The sequence below is a fragment of the Mustelus asterias genome, chromosome 18, assembly GCF_964213995.1.
Source record: "Mustelus asterias chromosome 18, sMusAst1.hap1.1, whole genome shotgun sequence".
Lineage (NCBI taxonomy): Eukaryota > Metazoa > Chordata > Chondrichthyes > Carcharhiniformes > Triakidae > Mustelus > Mustelus asterias.
The window spans coordinates 14,596,004-14,612,986 of NC_135818.1; positions in this window are offsets into that span (position 1 = coordinate 14,596,004).

Genomic DNA, 16,983 nt, shown 5'->3' on the forward strand with positions numbered 1-16,983 from the left:
TTGCTCGTTCGGCACTTCGAATTTTCTCCGTAAAATTCCGCCCTCAGTCTTTACTCAACAATGCCATGCAGAACCCTGGATGGTATCTGATAATGTGATGACCAGGGGTGAGCCCATTCATGAATATCTTATAGATTTATCGGCCAGAATTCTCCGACTGTTCATCCCGGCAGGATTCTCTGGTCCTGTCGGTGATACACCCCTTGCCGTGGATTTCCCAGCGATGTGGGGTGGCTTTAGTGGAAAATCCCATCGACAATAGTGGGGCCAGAGGAACCCACCACCAGCAAATGGCACATCATTGCTGAGAAAAACGCTGAGGGGAGAACAGAGAATCTCGGATGCACGAAACATTAACTGAACCTCCCATTTACCCTTCCTGTGTCAGCTGGATCAATTTAATTGTTTTCATTCCCTGCAAGAAGTGACCAAATATTCAGAGGAAAAGTCTGACTGGGACTTGTGACACTGATGGAGCTTAGGGGAGATGATGGCCGAGTGGTATTATCACTATACTACTAATCCAGAAACTCAGCTAATGTTCTGGGGACCCAGGTTCAAATCCCGCCATGGCAAATGGCGGAATTTGAATTCAATAAAAAATATCTGGAATTAAGAATCTACTGATGACCATGAAACCATTGTCAGAAAAACCCATCACTAATGTCCTTTAGGGAAGGAAATCTGCCGTCCTTACCTGGTCTGGCCTACATGTGACTCCAGAGCCACAGCAATGTGGTTGACTCTCAACTGCCCTCTGAGCAAGGGCAACTAGGGATGGGCAATAAATGCTGGTCATGATGTGGAGATGCCGGTGTTGGACTGGGGTGAACACAGTAAGAGTTTTAACAACACCAGGTTAAAGTCCAACAGGATTATTTGGTAATATTATTTGCTAATGGTATTTGCTAACAAATAAACCTGTTGGACTTTAACCTGGTGTTGTTAAAACTCTTAATAAATGCTGGCCCAACCAATAACGCTCGTCTCCCATGAATGAATTATAAAAAATCTCTTGCTAGTCTATTGCCTGGAGAATAAGTGTACGAGATTGTCACCATTACTTGACATTCTTCATGATCTTTTCAAGTTCATGTTATTCCTTCAAGAATTGATTACGTTGTTGAGATCCATGTTTGTAACAAGGTCCTCCAAGGATTCCCTCTGTCTTCAGGCTGTCTGCAGAGTTCTGCAAATTCCCATGTGATAATGACCCAAAACATACTTGCCAACCGGGAAGCCATAATTATGTAAGCAGCGGGGTAGTGTGCTTTAGTTGTCTTTGCATTTTAAATTAATGGCGTGGCATTGCTTGAGGGGAGTGTGTTAGTATCTGGAATCCAATAACACCTTGGCAACAGTGGGATAAGATTGCTAATAAATGGGGCCATATCCCAAAGCATCATATCAGCCTCTGAGGGGAGGCGATGGCCTAGTGGTATTATCGCTCGACTATTCAGCCTGAAACTCAACTAATGTTCTGGGAACCCAGCACCCGGCAGGTGGTGGAGTTTGAATTAAATAAAAATATCTGGAATTATGAAGATACTGGTGACCATGAAACGATTGTCGGAGAAACCCATCCGGTTCAATAATGTCCTTTAGGGAAGGAAATCTGCCATCCTTACCCGGTCTGGCCTACATGTAACTCCAGAGCCACAGCAATGTGGTTGACTCTCAACTGCCTTCTGAAACGGCCCAGAAAGTCACTCCGTTGTATCAATCAGGGGCAACTAGGGATGGGCAATAAACGCTGGCCAGCCAGCGACGCCCATGTCCTACGAATGAATAAGGAAAAATGACTAAAGTTCGGTGACGAAGTATCTGATATTGATTGCTTCAGGACTTTCTAATTCTAAATTTTAAGTTTATTTATTATTGTCACAAGTAGGCTTACATTAACACTGCAATAAAATCCCTGAAAATCCGCTAGTCGCCACACTCTGGCGCTTGTTCGGGTACACTGAGGGAGAATTTAGCATGGCCGAAGCATCTAACCAGCACATCTTTCAGACTGTGGGAGGAAACCAGAGCACCTGGAGGAAATCCACGCAGACACAGGGAGAATGTGCAAACTCCACACCTGGGAATCGAACCCGGGTCCCTGGCACTGTGATGCAGCAATGCTAACCACTGTGCCATCACGACGTCCCAGGGAACAGAACAGGCTTTGCCCAGTAGGTGTTAATGCACTTGGAGCATATCTTCCAAATCACAAAGTTCGCGTGGTGTTAGTGCCGTATTGGAATACGTTGCATTCACCTCTGAGACGGTCTTGTGGCACAATGGGTAGCGTCTCTGCCTCTGAGTCAGAAGCCCCATGTTCGAGTCCCATCCCAGGATTGGATAGGCAAGGAAGGTGTGTTTATAATGCAGCCGAACAGTTTGAGTAACAACCTGCAACATCTTTCCAACACTCACCAGTTGCTGGCAGTGAGAGTGGGAGAGTCTCCTGGTCAGCCATGCTTGATGTGGAGTGGCGTCCTTCAAGTTATAAGCTCCCGTTGACAGACAAGCAACCTGGTCCAGGAAGAATCTATGTGTCAGCCTTGTACACCATTCGAAGACCAACAAACAACATTCAGCTGGATAAAGGCAAAATACTGCGGATGCTGGAATCTGACACAAAAACAGCAAAATGGTGGAAAATCTCAGCAAGTCAGACAGCATCTGTGGGGAGGGAATAGAGCCAACGTTTTGAATCTAGATGACCCTTCGCCAGAGCCTGACAAAGGGTCATCTAGACTTGAAACATTGGTTCTATTCTCTCTCCAAAGATGCTATCTGACCTGCTGAGATTTTCCAGCATTTTCCTGCTTTTGAACCATTCACCTCTTAGAATCTGTGCTCACGTCCAACAAAGATTGATAGGATGAAGCAATCTTGGGTGGCACGGTGGCACAGTGGTTAGCACTGTTGCTTCACAGCGCCAGGGACCTGGGTTCAATTCCGGCCTTGGATCACTGTCTGTGTGGAGTTTGCACATTCCCCCCGTGTCTACGTGGGTTTCCTCCGGGTGCTCCGGTTTCCTCCCACACTCCAAAGATGTGTGGGTTAGGTGGATTGGCCATGCTAAATAGACCATTAGTGTCAGGGGGATTAGCAGGGTAAATGCATGGGGTTATAGATTTTTAAAAATATAAATTTTAAAAATAAATTCATGAGGAGGATGAGAGGCGACTTAATAGAGGTTTATTAGAAAATGAGAGGGATAGATAGAGTGGACGTTCAGAGACTATTTCCTCGGGTGGATGTAGCTGTTACTAGGGGGCATAACTATAAGGTTCATGGTGGGAGATACAAGAGGGATGTCCGAGGTAGGTTCTTTACTCAGAGAGTGGTTGGGGTGTGGAATGGACTGCCTGCTGTGATAGTGGAGTCGGACACTTTAGGAACTTTCAAGCGGTTATTGAATAGGCACATGGAGCACACCAGGATGATAGGGAGTGGGATAGCTTGATCTTGGTTTCAGACAAAGCTCGGCACAACATCGAGGGCCGAAGGGCCTGTACTGTGCTGTACTGTTCTATGTTCTATAGGGATAGGACCTGGGTGGGATTGTTGTCGGTGCAGACTCGATGGGCTGAATGGCCTCCTTCTGCACTGTAGGGATTCTATGATTCCTTTGACTGCAAGGTTATCATTGAAGTCAATCTCAGCTCCATTCTTCCTGGGCGTGACTCCATACACCAAGAAAAGTTTGGCACTAAATGGATTGTCCCATTGAAGAGTCGTGAAAGGTTGCTGTTATTGCAAGACTATTCTCCCTCCATCCATCCCCCCCAGCCCATCGAGAGACCATGCTTGTTCAGTCAATGATAAATTTCATGTCTGGGTTTCATAGATTTTAAGGATATAAATCAAAGGCAGGAAAACAGAATTGAGATATGGGTTGAACAATGGTCTGATTGAGCAGCAGAATGGCCGACTCCTGTTACTATGCTGCGATTTTGTGAGAAATGAGATATGTCACACTGGAGCTGGAGAGATGCCTGAGGCAGGAATGACTGCCTGCATGAAACATGGCAATATGCAGACAGCAGTGACCTTTCCTGGCTTGGCCACAAGCTAGTTGGCAGCCAGGGCACTGATATCTTAATGGAGTAACTCCAGATGGACTGACATGTGCATAGGTAAACCAGCTGGGATGCAAATGGAGATCCAAGATGGCGGGCCTCCCTGAGGGGGAAGAATAGCAGTAGCATCAAGGGAATCTTTTATGTTGAAAGATCTTGGGATATTTTACAATATCTATAAATGTAAGTTGATAGTGAACATTCATTTTACGCATATGTTGAAAAATGTAATAGCAACTGTACTGGTACATTAATGTCATAAGAAATATATTTCTAACAGACAGAGAGCTTTGTAACATTGTGTCAGATTTTACAGCCCCGTGTTTACCGATGGTGAAGGCAGCCCATCTTCAGCTGCTGGCAGGATCTTCCAGTCCCGCTGATGCATTTTGCATGGCTCGCCTGTCCCACTGTTGGGGAACGTGCCGCTGGGAGTTGCCCACAGCGGGACTGGAAGATCCCGCTGGTGGGAAGGACAGGAAAATGCCATCTGATGACTGTATGTATGCATATAGAATCATCATAAAATCCCTACAGTGCAGAAGGAGGCCATTTGGCCCATCAAGTCTGCACCGACCCACCTTTTTTTATCTTACCCAGGCCCTATCCTTGGAACCCTACATATTTACCCAGCTAATCCCCCTAGCCTACACATCTTGGGACAATTTAGCATGGCCAATCTACCTAACTAGCATATCTTTCGAGTGTGGGAGGAAACCCGGAGCAAATCCATGCAGACATGGGGAGAACGTGCAAACTCCGCACAGATAGTCACCCAAGGCTGGAATTGAACCTGGATCCCTGGCACTGTGAGGCAGTAGTGCTCACCACTGTGCCACCATGCTGCCCATATAATCTTGCTTTATAAGAGAACAAATCTATCTATGGGGCGGCACGGTGGCACAGTGGTTAGCATTGCCACCTCACAGCGCCAGGGTCCCAGGTTCAATTCCGGCCTCGGGTCACTGCCTGTGTGGAGTTTGCACGTTCTCCTCGTGTCTGCGTGGATTTCCTCCGGATGCTCTGGTTTCCTCCCACAGTCCAAAGATGCGTGGGTTAGGTTGATTGGCTGGCTAAATTGACTCCAGTGCCAGGGGATTAGCAGGGTAAATATGTGGAGTTACGGGAATAGGGCCTGGGTGGGATTGTGGTCAGTGCAGACTCGATGGGCCGAACGGCCTCCATTTGCATTTATGGATACTAAGATACTATGATCAATATAGCGCGACAGAGATGCTGGTCTCCAGTCTCTGTCTACTTTGATTCCATGTTGCAATTAATAATCGACATAACTCCATAATTGGCTAACTCAATAACTACTTACAAATCTGATCTGATTTAAGTGTGGCAAAGAACACTTAAACTAATGAGCAGTCAGTGTTACTTGGAATGGTTTCCTTTGATCGTCATGTATCAGTTTATTTCCAACTTCCATTGTGCAGTGTAGGTGCCTTTCCAACCTCTGCGAATACGACAAGAACAGATTTCCTACTTTTGGGCACTCAGCCATAATTTCACTGTGAAATCTTATTGTTCGTTCCAACGGCCATGAAGTGTAAAGTAGAATGTTGCATTTTCAATTTCCACACAAATTAACCACACACACGGTCAGCTGCTTCTCCCCGCAAAGGATTCTTCATCAATTACCAAATGATTATTGCAAGTACGGGTTTAACATTGCTCTCATGCGTTGACAAAGCATCTTTTTCACTGCCTCCTGGATTTAGTATGCGAGTTTGCAGTAAATGCATAGCACATCACACAACGGTTCACGAGCATAGAATTTCATGGCATGCTTAGAGTCACTAATCACTTGCTCCAGTTACTCTGTGTCTTTTGGGGAATTATGAAAAATAAACAGGCCTTCTATATTGGAACAAGACAAACAAAATCATTCTCCGAATGTGATATTTTCAGCTGGCTGAAGCAAATCAGCAAAACACTTACACTTAAAAAAACATTGTTGATAACCTTGAGGCAGCACAGTGCTTAGCACTGCTGTCTCACAGCGCCAGGGACCCGGGTTTGATTCCCGGCTTGGGTCACTGCCTGTGTAAAGTCTGTACATTCTCCCCATGTCCGCGTGGGTTTCTTCCGGGCGCTCCGGTTTCCTCCCACAGTTCGAAAAACGTGCTGGTTAGGTGCATTGGCCGTGCTAAATTCTCCCTCAGTGTACCCGAACAGGCACCGGAGTGAGGCAACTAGAGAATTTTTGCAGTAACTTCATTGCAGTGCTAATGTAAGCCTACTTGTGACACTAGTAAATAAACTTTATTTTGTTTGCACTGTTACGATGTTGCAATGAGAGAAAATAGTTTTAAAGAGATGCTTGTACCTTAAAATGAAATATTTCATATGAGTTGTTACAAGCACATTGTGCTAAATATAGGGGGGTTCTCAGGGTGTGCTGGCTCCCGGCGAGAATCACGATGGCTCGGAGAATCGGGTGTCAGCTGAAAAACGGGTTTTGCGCTAGGTGCCAAACCCCTGTCGATGTTTCTGGTCTGCCAAGCCAGCCCCGATCTTCAAATGCACTATTTAACCTCACATTAGCCGGCTTGAAGTCCGATTCAATTCCCTCCTGCTATTCACCAATCTCCCCAGCGGGGTCTGCACAGGGTGGGCTTTGATACAAGTTCTCGCAACCATGGACCTGACATGTTGAACCCCGAGAGTCCAACTCCTCAACAATGACAGGCATCCTCTCCACAACACCACGCAGGCATGAGGTTGACCTGACCCGACCCCCCCCTCAGCCCTCTTTCCCCTCAGACTGCCCCCTCATCCCCATTCCCCCTCAAAGAAGAAGTTAAACCACTTACTCCTTTTGAAGAAACCACAGCTGTCAATCAGGCTTAGGATCTTTGTAAACATTGCGGTTAGGATCAATGTGATCCATTCAAGCATGAAGGGAAATGTGAATAAGCACAGCTGACTGGAGCATGAGTAGAAATCCATTGAGTGGCCAATGAAGGTCTTTTTCAAAGCACTGCATGTTGAAATTGACAGAGATCGAAGGCTTCCAATGGAATGGAGAGGGTTTCAAAGGTTTCAGCTTTTGAGGAAGCTTCAGAAATTCAAATCAAATTTGTGTGAATACATTAGGACTGAGTGCACAGCTGTGTGGAACACAACCCTCACCCCGGGTGAAATTTACATCTCGGTCGGAATTTTACTGCCCCCCCCCCCCCCCCCCCCGCACCATGGGAATCGGAGCGGGTGAGGGCAGACAATGGGAAGGTCCGTTGACCTCGGGCGGGATTTTACAGTTTCGGGACAAGCGAGGCCATAAAATCCCCCCCCCTCCTCTCTCTCTGAGGACTTCAAAGGGATCTATTCACACCTGCAGCTTCTGACAGGGAGAAAGGAAAATCTCTGCTGTAGAATGGAGTGCTGCAATGATTTAAAGTCCTGTTGGGTGACCGGGGGGCATGGAGGCATAGAGTATAAAAGTTGGGGTCTGATGTTGCAGATGTATAGAACGTTAGTTCGGCCGCATTTGGAATACTGCGTCCAGTTCTGGTTGCCACACTACCAGAAGGACGTGGAGGCTTTGAAGAGAGTACAGAGGAGGTTTACCAGGATGTTGCCTGGTATGGAGGGGCTTGGTTATGAGGAGAGATTGGGGAAACTGGGGTTGTTCTCCTTGGAAAGACGGAGGATGAGGGGAGACTTAATAGAGGTGTATAAAATTATGAAAGGCATAGATAGGGTGAACGGTGGGAAGCTTTTCCCCGGGTCGGTGGTGACGTTCACGAGGGGTCATAGGTTCAAGGTGAAGGGGGGGAGGTTTAACACAGATATCAGAAGGACATATTTTACACAGAGGGTCGTGGGGGCCTGGAATGTGTTGCCGGGCAAGGTGGTGGAGGCGGACACACTGGGAACGTTTAAGACTTATCTAGACAGCTATATGAACGGAGTGGGAATGGAGGGATACAAAAGAGTGGTCTAGTTTGGACTAGGGAGTGGCGCGGGCTAATTGTTCTTTGTTTCTCGTTTCAAGGCTTCATTCTATGATCATCTTGCTGGTGCCAGTGCAGAGCGAGACTGCGGATAGTTGGGAACCTGTCTCGGGGGCAGGGAATTCAGATGGTGTTCGTAAAGCAGAAGTGGAAATGAATAGGGTTGGGAAGCATTTTCTGATCAGGGCCAGTGTGATCTCCTGGACTCGTTTCGATCGCCTCAGGGGGTCGGAGAGGAATTTCCCAGATTTTATTTTCCCCATATTGGCCCTGGGGTTTTCACTCTGGGTTTTCGCCTCTCCCTGGAGATCACATAGTCTGGAATGGGGGGGTGGGGGTGAGTTAATAGGTTGTGATGAACAAAGCATCGTAGCTGTGAGGGACAGCTCGGTGGATAGGATATTAGGATGTAGATAGGCTGGAAAATTGGGCGGGGATCCTGGATTCAGGATTCAATCCTGGACCGGGGAGCGGCGCGGGCTTGGAGGGCCGAAGGGCCTGTTCCTGTGCTGTATTGTTCTTTGTTCTTTGTTCTTTGAGGTTAAAGTGACCTGGCCACTTTAGAATTTGCATAGCTGATGGGCAGGAATGCAGATATTAATCACAGGGCTGTCTGAAAGCACCATGATGTGAAGATGCCGGCGTTGGACTGGGGTGAACACAGTAAGAAGTCTCACAACACCAGGTTAAAGTCCAACAGGCTTATTTGATAGCAAAAAGCACCATGCCAGGGGTGATGTTCAGGCCTGCCAAAGCTCAAAGGGGCAGTCCAGCCTCGAGACCCCCATCCCAGGGGCAAATGGTGAGGTCAACCTCTTGCCCCCAGACTGAGCCTATCCAATGCCCAGGATTCTTGAGGGACACTTCCTCCATAGCCTGGCAGTGGCAGAGGACCAAATGGCCTCTAGACCCACCTCCTTAACCCCTCCTTTGGGGCCCAAGGTGCCAGGTGACAGTGCCACTGTGCCAACGGGACAGTGCACTGCCAAGGTGTGTGGCCTGCAGTGAGGTCTGAGTGGGTATCTGAGGGGGCAGGGGGCTGAGTGAGAGATCTGATAGGGAGGGGGGGATGAGTAGGATGTCTAAGGGGAAGGGGGGCTGTGGAGGATGTCGTGGGGTTGGGTCACCCTCGTGCCTGTGTGGTGTGGGGGGGTGGGTCACCCATTATTTATGGGTGAGGAGAAAGAAGATGGCCTTCTTTGGTGTGGCGTTGGTGGTGCTCCTCTGGTCAGTGGGCAGGAGGGGAGGTGGGGGGCACCACTTCATTTTTTGGGGGAGGGGATCCCGAGCACAGGGATTGGAGCACCCTTTAGAAAAGGCTGGAACAGCGGGGATGGCCAGCGAGTTCCTCAAAATGGCCTCAGTAGCATATTTCAGGTGGGTGAATCCCACCGGATCGACAATGCCAATGGCAGCGGGAAACACCAGCGGGAAACAGTCCTCTTTTGGCACCAGCGTGGGCACTGGACCCAATTCGGCAGAATCGGGGCATCATCTCAATGTTTCAGCACGGTTTTCTACCCCACAAGGCTGTTTGCTTGGAGGGCCCCAATGTGTCAATGGGACTCAGTGCCTGTAACCCCTCCACCATATTGCACTGTGCCTGGAGTACACACAGGATATACTGCAGCAACTTACCTTGGACTACACCTCCCTCTTTTATAGTCTTTTGCTGTCCCTTGCTGGGCTTCTCAGTAGTAATTTCATTTTGATCTGATTTGATTTATTCTTGTCACATGTATCAGTATTGCACTGTGCAGACAAAGCATATCATACATAGAGAAGGAAAGGAGAGAGTGCAGAATGTGGTGCTACAGCCATAGGTCGGTTGTAGAGAAAGATCAACTTAATGTGAGGGAGGTCCATTCAAAAGTCTGATGGCAGCAGGGAAGAAGCTATTCTCGAGTCAATTGGTACGTGTCCGCAACTTTTGTATCTTTTTCCCGACAGAAGAAGGTGGGAGAGAGAATATCCGGGGTGCGTGGGGTCCTTGATTATGCTGGCTGCTTTTCCAAGCAATGGGAAGTATAGATGGAGTCAATGGATAGGAGGCTGGTTTGAGTGATGGACTGGGCTTCATTCAAGACTCTTTGTAGTTTCTTGTGGTCTTGGGCAGAGCAGGAGCCATACCAAGCTGTGATACAATCAGAAAGAATGCTTTCTATGGTGAATCTGTAAAAGTTGGTGAGAGTCGTAGTTGACATGCCAAATTTCCTCAGTCTTCTGAGAAAGTTGGTGGGTTTTCTTAACTATAGTGTCAGCATGTGGGGGGTCCAGGATAATTTGTTGGTGATCTGGACACCTAAAAACTTGAAACCCTCGATCATTTCTACTTCAACCCCACTGATGTAGACAGGGGCATGTATTGGGAATTCCACCATCTCCAAGTCTCCCGCCATCTTATTTTGGCTACACAATGCTGTCTCTTTGCTGGCTCAAAGTCCTAGAATTCCCAATCGAACGGCATCGTTGGGGACACTCATCGCTCTAAGGGTTACAGTGTTGAAGGAGAACACCTAGGGCAACAGGAATGGGCAATTAAATGTGACCTTGTGGGTGTAGCCCACACCCAGGGAACATTTAAAACAAAATGCAATTCTCTCCATTTCACAGCTATTCCTGAGTGTAACACGGCACGGTGGCACAGTGGTTAGCACAGCGGCAGGGACCCAGGTTCGATTCCCGGCTTGGCTCACTGTCTGTGTGGAGTCTGCACATTCTCCCCGTGTCTGCGTGGGTTTACCTCCGGGTGCTCCGATTTGCTCCCAAAGTCCGAAAGACGTGCTGGTTCTGTGCACTGGCTGTGCTAAACTCTCCCTCTGTGTACCCGAACAGGGCCGGAGTGTGGCGACTAGGGGATTTTCACAGTAACTTCGTTGCAGTGTTAATGTAAGCCTACTTGTGACACGAAAAAATAAACTAAAAAGCTTAAACAAACAGACTCCGGAGTGTGGCGACTCGGGATTTTTACAGTAACTTCATTGCAGTGTTAATGTCAGCCTACTTGTGACACTAATAAATAAACTTTAAATCTGTAATCTTTGCAAACTGCTAAGCTGAGGGAATTTAGCTTTTGTCCAGAGCTCCTTCAGGCCTTCCTCGGTAGATGGTCTAATTCCTCAGATTCCTTCCTTGAACCTTTTTATGACTTCAGGTCAGATAATCTTGGTCTTTCTCCCTGACGACGGTTTATAGCTGATTTTGGCGCAGACTTCCCTGAGATAACTGGAGGCAGTTTAGGCAGGAGCGGAATCTGCTGGATGTACAAACATTGAGTTAACTGTCTTCGCTGTCTGAAGATTGGCAATTGACTTTCCAGCACTTAGCAAAGCAATTCCCTCAGACTCCATCAAAGCAAGTGTGCATCATTAGCTTTGAACTACATTTACTCATTGCTCTTCCAGTAAATGTGGAATCTGTAGATTTTTCAGGCAATATTGATGAATTGCATTTATTCTGGAGAATGACCAAGTGCAATTGTGAGCAGCTGCTGTTTGTGAATGGATCCCGCGCCCATTTTCCACAATCCATCTGCCTTCTTGCCATCCTTTATTCAGACCATGGGTTACTTTGCTACAGTGGTTAGCGCTGCTGCCTCATTGCTGCCTTAAAGCAGCAGCAACAAGAGAACACCACCACCACCAAGCCACTCACCTTCCCGACTTGGAAATATATCACCATTCCTTCACTGTCACTGGGTCAAAATCCTGGAACTCCCTCCCCAACAGAACATCTTCTGACTGGTCTTAAGAATCCCATTCATACATGTCCATTACCTTTCAAATTCTGACTCATTCCAAGTGTTGTTACTACAGCACCAGGTGATAATTTAATGTTGCTAATTTTTCTTTGAACATTCTTAGCAAGAGCTCTATCTAATGCAGAATTATCCAATCCATTACCCTTTTGTTAAAATAATTTTTCATGGGATGTGCACACCACTGGCAAGTCCGGGATTTATTGCCCATCCCTATTGGCCCTTGAGAAGGTGGCCATCGCTGTCCATGTGGTGTAGTTATAAAGAAGGGAGTTCTCGGAGTTTGACCCAGTGATGCACGATATAACTCACGAGGCTAGAGATGCTCGAGGAAATAAAGGCTTTTATTGACTACTACAATAGAGCTACCATATATAATACACGATCCCAGACTAAAGGGTCCCAGACAGAGCAGTGACCTTTATACCTCTCCCAGGAGGCGGAGCCCGACTGGGATGTACCATAATAACTATATTAATGGTAGAACAGCCCAACCCTAACCCCAACAGTAACATGTAGAACAGCCCAACCCTAACCCCAATAGTAACATATATACAGACTCATAGTACTGGCCAGACCCTGGCTCAGTACTACCTGGTGGGAACCAACGATGGTTCACCACACCCAGCGACAGTGAAGGAAAGGTGATGCAGTTCCAAAGCAGAAAGTATTCCGATGAGGTGAGAAGGGGTGAACTGAGTCCCCTCTATTCAGCCTCTGGTTGGCCAAAACAAAGGTTTAAGTTTCTTTTTCACAAGATATGCCTTTCCCAAATCCGAATGCATTTAACCACACACATACACTCACACGTGCATGCACACACACACACATACACACACACACACACTCACGTGCACACACACACACGCATGTACACACACACTCACATGTGCGTGCACACATGTACACATGCACACACACATGCACACACGCACACACACATGCACACACACACTCACATGTGCGTGTACCCATGCACACACGCACACACACACATGCATGCACACACACACACACGCACACACTCATATTGTTAAATGTCCTTTGATTGTCCTTTGAAGTGTAGAGTTTAAATGTTGTGGCTAATTTAGGTTAGCTAATTCCTTGCATCCTGTCAGATGTAGAAGATGTTGCAATGATTATGAGATCCCGGTTTGCTGGTAGGTCTCTGATACAGCTGGCTTCTCACAACGGAGGACACTCTTATTCCAAATGAAAGGGGTGGAGAGAGAGCAGCTTTCAGCCTGTTTCCTCTGCTGAAGACTTTCCTGTCACCGTCTGTGTCACTTGCAGTCACTCTCAAGTGGCTTGGTAGTCTTGCCTTGAAATATTTTATCAATTGTGTGTCGCCAAGAGGTTTTGGATGGGCTTGTCTGTCTGTGGCAGCCATTCTTTCAATATCCAGCACTTTGCATTTTGAATGTCTCTTTCTTAAGACAGTTACGAGTTTTGATGGGTTTCTGGATTATAGTCTCTCTCTCTCTCGCCCTTTACACATCCTGAAGGATGATTTGTTTGTTTCTCACCTTTGCCCTGGATGTGGCTTTATGTTTAAACAGTTTTTTCAGTCCTGGTTCAAAAGGTAAAATTTCCAGCCAGTTGAAAAATCATGGCCAGAAATCTGCGGCCATTCACGCCGGTGGGATTTTCCAGTCCTGCCGGCAAGGCACCCCCGCCCACAGGTTTCTCACCGGTGTGGGGTGACGTCAATGGGAATTCCCATTGACAGCGGCGGGAGTCATAGAGGTTTGCAGCATGGAACAGGCCCTTCGGCCCAACTTGTCCATGCTGCCCTTTTTAAAAAACTCCTAAGCTAATCCCAATTGCCCGCATTTGGCCCATAACTCTCTATACCCATCGTACCCATGTAACCATCTAAATGCTTTTAAAAGACAAAATTGTACCCGCTTCTACTACTACCTCTGGCAGCTTGTTCCAGACACTCACCACCCTCTGTGTGAAAAAATTGTCCCTCTGGACCCTTTTGTATCTCTCCCCTCTCACCTTAAACCTATGCCCTCTAGTTTTAGACTCCCCTACCTTTGGGAAAAGATATTGACTATCTGGCTGATCTGTGCCCCTCATTATTTTATAGACCTCTATAAGATCACCCCTCAGCCTCCTACACTCCAGAGAAAAAAGTCCCAGTCTATCCAGCCTCTCCTGATAACTCATATAACCTTATAACTGGGGCCAGAGAATCCCACCATTTGCAAACAAAGTGCCACCTCCCGCCAGCGGGAAACACGTGCCTGGGAGGCTGGAGAATCTTGCCCCATATTTTCAAAACACAAGGAGATATAGCCTCATGACAGATGGTATGTGAGAGGAGCTTGCAGTGGTGGTGTTCCCGTGCATCTGCTGCCCTTATCCTTCTGCGGGTTTGGAAGGTGCAGTTGAAGGGCCCAAGGTGAGTTGCTGCAGAGCATCTTATAGACGGTACACACTGCTGCCATGCTATCCCAGATGGAGGAAGTGAATGTTTGAGGTGATGAATGGGGTGCCAGTCAAGCAGCCTGTTCTGTCCTGGATGGTGTTGAACTTCGAGTGTTGTTGGAGCCGCACCCATCCAAGCAAGTGGGGAATATTCAATCGCACTCCTGACTTGTGCCTTGGAGATGATGGACAGGCTTTGGTGAGTCAGGAGGTGAGTTACTTGCCACAGAGTTACCAGCCTCTGACCCGCTCTTGTAGCCACAGTATTTATCTGACTGGTTTAGTTCCATTTCTTGTAAATGGTGACACCCAGATTCTTGATGGTTTGGAATTCAGCAACGGTAATGCCGGGGTCAGTCGAGCAAACAGTCTGGGCGAGGGTCAGTCGAGCAGACAGTCTGGGCCGGGGTGAGTCGAGCAGACAGTCTGGGCCAGGGTCAGTCGGGGTCAGACAGCCCGGGGATCAGTCGGGCAGTCGGACACAGTCAGTTTAGGCTACAGTCAGTCAGCAAAGAATTGACAGAGTTTCACGGATTGTGAAGTTTTTCGGCTTGTCCTGAAGTGACAAAAGGTGCTACAGAATCATAGAATCCCTACAGTGCAGAAGAAGGCCATTCGGCCCATCGAGTCTGCACCCACCACAATCCCATCCAGGCCCTATTCCCGTAACTGCTCATATTTAACCTGCTAATCCCTCTAACACTAAGGGGCAATTTAGCACGGCCAATCCAGCTAACCCACACATTTTTTGAGTGTGTGAGGAAACCGGAGCGCCCGGAGGAAACCCACGCAGACACGGGGAGAACGTGCAAACTCCACACAGACAGTGACCTAAGGTTGGAATTGAACTCGGGCCTCTGGCATTGTGAGGCAGCAGTGCTAAGCACTGTGCCACCGTGTTGTCAAGGCCCATTGCCTTTGCTGTACACAGCCCGTTCAGCCATTTCTTGATATCACCTGAATCAAATTGGCTTGAAGGCTGGCATCGGTGAGGCTGTGGATTTCAGGAGGAGGTCAGGATGAATCATCCACTTGGCACCTCTGGCTAATTGTGCATTAACACAGGGATAACTGTATTTCAGGTTAATAAATGATCAGTGAGCCATAGCCTTTGTCACTAAGCAGGTAATCTCAATCCCCAAAACTGCATGGCAAATGTGTGCATGAGGCTAAAAATAATGCTGCTATAGCCACATCTGCAGCCCGTCAGCAAGATTTCATGTTTATTTATTGGTGTTACAAGTAGGCTTACATTAACACTGCAATGGAGTTACTGTGAAAATCCCCTAGTCGCCACACTCCGGCGCCTGTTCGGGTACACTGAGGGAGAATTTAGCACAGCCGACGCACCTAACCAGCATGTGTTTCGGTGTATGGGAGGAAACCGGAGCACCCGGAGGAAACCCACGCAGATACGGGGAGAGCATGCAGAATCAGTGACCCAAGCCGGGAATCGAACCCGGGTCTCTGGCGCTGTGAGGCAGCAGTGCTAACCACTGTGCCACCGTGCCATCCTACAAGGGCTATATTAAACAACCCTTCTGCAATGGAATGTTAACTGCGTTCCAAAACTATGCTTTGTATCCTTCCATGTTTTGCAAATGTTTCCATGCATGATCAAAGTACCATAATGGGAACAATTGGGAAACAAATGGTTTCTCTTCCCTCCCCCAACACCCATCCCCCAACCCTGATGATCCATGCTTGAGTATGTGTGGAACAAATGTCCACCATCCCCCCTTTCCCCACCCCCCTGCCACTTTGATGATCCGCGCTGGAGTATGTTTGGTGCAAATGCCCACCACCCCCCACTCCCCCTTGACAATCCATAATGGAGTATGTGTGGAACAAATGCCCACCGCTGTTGGATACCATGATGATGAGGTACTGGTTCCAGGATTTTCTTTTAATTCATTCGTGGGACATGGGCGTCGCTGGCTAGGCTAGCATTTATTGCCCATCCCTAGCTATCCTTGAGAAGGTGGTGGTGAGCTGCCTTCTTGAATCGCTGCAGTCCAGGTGCTGTGGGTTGACCCACAATGCCGTGAGGGAGGCAATTCCAGGGTTTTGATCCAGTGACTGCGAAGGAACGGCCGATATATTTCCAAGTCAGAACAAGTGATCTCTGGGTTTTCAGTCAAGTGGTCACTCTTCACTGCATGAACCTGACAGTGAACAGCGGCTCCCGAACGGTCAAGAGGACATTATGGCCGATCCTTATCTCAGCTGCATGATCCTTATCTCAGTCCACATGAGCCCATGGCCTGGCAGAGGTCACTGCACCGCAGTCGGAGGGAAACCCTTGCTACCTGCTGCATCTTGGAACTGGGATGCTATTTTAGCCCCAGTTCAAATCGACCCACCCATTACAGAACGGTACTTCCTTGCTACCTTTTAAGTGACTGTCTCTGTAAGTTCATTTACAAATTTTGTGTCTGTGATGATCTATCAAAATGGTGCTCTCCAAAAACGAGGCAGTTGTGCGTTGGTGTTGTGACATTTTCTGGAATATTTTTCTTTATTCTCCACTATAGATTCAATATCATCAAACAAACCAGGGAAAATGACGCTGTCACCTTTTACTTTAATTAGAAGAACAGACTGAATTTGGAGAATTCCCAAGCCTTTTTCTTTTTTCCGCAGGTTTTGAAATTAACTTCTATCTTTTTTTTTGCCTAAAGCTCAGATACTCCCAAAGGAATCTATTTGAAGATATTCTGACAGCATGTTTAGTTATTCTATCTCATCA